General features: G+C 57.5%; 1 pseudogene; it reads right to left on the reverse strand.

The window, feature by feature from the left end:
- Positions 1 to 304: 304 nt before the first annotated feature.
- LOC147911713 (melanoma-associated antigen 11-like) lies at positions 305 to 1,395 on the reverse strand (annotated as a pseudogene).
- Between the last annotated feature and the right edge of the window lie 798 nt (positions 1,396 to 2,193).

The following is a 2,193-nucleotide window of genomic DNA, read 5'->3' on the forward strand; positions in this document are numbered from 1 at the left end:
CATGTCACCTAGTTCAGATCACAGACTACAATGGACGGTGTCCCAATGTCTTTTACAAAATAGCAAAACTCTTCCTCTTGGACTGGATAAGTACAAATTCATATGTGGTCAACGTCATTCCCAAACTTAGATGCTGAAGCTAATTAAACCTTCTACTACAAGGAACAGCATTTGAAAAACTCCTAAAAGAAACCAAGATCCATCTCCAAGATCAATCATAGAGAACAGGATCCCAAAGATGCTATGCACTGTGTCTCCTCACCTCGCCCTGGCCATCCACTACTTAGGACACTGACTGCTCTCCCTTCAAACACACAGTGAAGAAGTGGCCTCACTTCATTCCTGGCAGGAGAAGCTGCTGGATGTGGGCCTGCACTGAGCCTGGTTGCAACTCTGGCTCAGGCCCCCTCTTCCTCATCGCTCACAGCCTCTTCGCACACGTGGAGGAAGGAACCTGGATCCCTGCTACCCACCCTGAGCAAATACTCCAGGACTTTCATCTTGCTGGTTTCAGTGTGGGCCCTGGGACCCCAAAGGAACTTGTAGCATGCAGGATTGCTGTCGGGCACCTGCCGGTATGCCACGTATGGTTCTCGCACCCAAACTTTGGTGAGGAGCTCCCTGGGCTCCCCATAGATGAAGTGCTCCGTCCCGGCACACACCCCCATGACACTCAGCGCTTCCCAGATGTCCTCCTCAGGGGCGCAGTCGCCCTCCAGGAGGATCACGTCCAGGAGCAGCACCAGGAGGCCGGTCTTGGGCATGCTCTGCTCACTGCTCAGCATCCCATCGTATGTGAGGCCCAGGGTGGTGACCAGGATGTAGGAGTGGTCGCTGGGGTCCACTTCCTTCACGCCAACGCCAAAGACCAGCTGCATGCACTCAGAGACTCAGCTGAAGATCACAGGAAGTGGTCCTGGTAATCTCTGATGACCAGATTCAGCATTTCCGCCTTTGTGGTCGCCTCCTTTGTGCAATACCGGAGGAGCAGGAACCCCACCAGATCAGCGATCTTCAAATGTAGTGCGTCTTGGAGCGAACACTCGACATCTTCCAGGTCCTCCCAGGTACTTGGCCCCTCTTCATCTTGGTTGCTGGAGCCATCGTGTTCGGATTGGCTCCATGGAGCGGCTGCCATGGTAGTGGGGGAGGGCCAGGCACTCTGAGGGCTCTGGGGAGGACTTGGGGTCACAGCAGCAGCCACCTCCTCCAGGGTGCCCAGGAACAGGACAGAGGGGGAGGAGGAGAGGGATGTGGCCTCCTCCTCCTCAGCCCCGGACAGCTGTGCATCCACCAGGCCCTAGGCCTCTCTTGGGTCCTGATGGTCTTCCTAACGCTTGCAGAGCTCACTCATCTGACCTAGAGGCATGACGACACGTGTCCAGCAGCCGGCAGAAACGTGGGCAAGAGGTGACCAATGGGGACCCACGGGCCTGTGGGAGAGAGGGAGTGTGAGTGCCCTCAGCTGAGAAACGCAGCCTTGGTGGCTCTGACAAAGGCGACTTACAGGTCTCCTCTTTAGGGGTGCTCTCAGTTTAGGAGGGCTCTGTCCTCCTGGGCGGCCTGTGACCTAAGAACCTGAAGGAGGAAGTGAGACGGCTTCTCAGGGTGCACCCATCACAGCCCGAGGTTCTGGGGACAACAGTGGGGTGGGCTGGGCTTGGGCACTGCGGGGTCTTCTCAGTTCTGGCATGGCGGAGCCCCTGGGTACACGTTCAGGGTGTGTACCTCACCTTGACTCCTGGCACTGCCTGGGCCTCCTCTGCTCTGTGACCTGAGAACACGAGCCTCAGAGCAAGGCCTTCACCTGTGGGTTCCTGGAGCTCCTGTAAGAGGAAACAAGGGAGCACGTCAGGGTGCAGACTGCAAGCAGAGTCCTGGGCCCCCAGTGCTGACAGGAGTGGCGGGCCGGACTCTGTGAGGTCCCCACTGTTCTGGGGAGTGTGGTCCCCTGCGTGCTCACTCAGGGTCCTCACCTTTCCCCTGGCAGCCCCTGGGCCCCACCCCTCTGCTGTCCTGAGACAAAACTCTCAGATCAAGACCACACATCCCTCAGACTGCACAGAAGGAAGTGAGGGGGCCCCACATCAGGCCACACCTGCCCAAGGGCTAACAGGAGGCACCAAGGGACAATAAGGGGTGGCCAAACTCTGTGGGTTCCATGTGTCCTGGGATGGGTGGTCTGCTCAGTCT

This window comes from Ceratotherium simum, chromosome X (assembly GCF_057802395.1).
Source record: "Ceratotherium simum simum isolate JZ-2026a chromosome X, ASM5780239v1, whole genome shotgun sequence".
Taxonomy (NCBI): domain Eukaryota; kingdom Metazoa; phylum Chordata; class Mammalia; order Perissodactyla; family Rhinocerotidae; genus Ceratotherium; species Ceratotherium simum.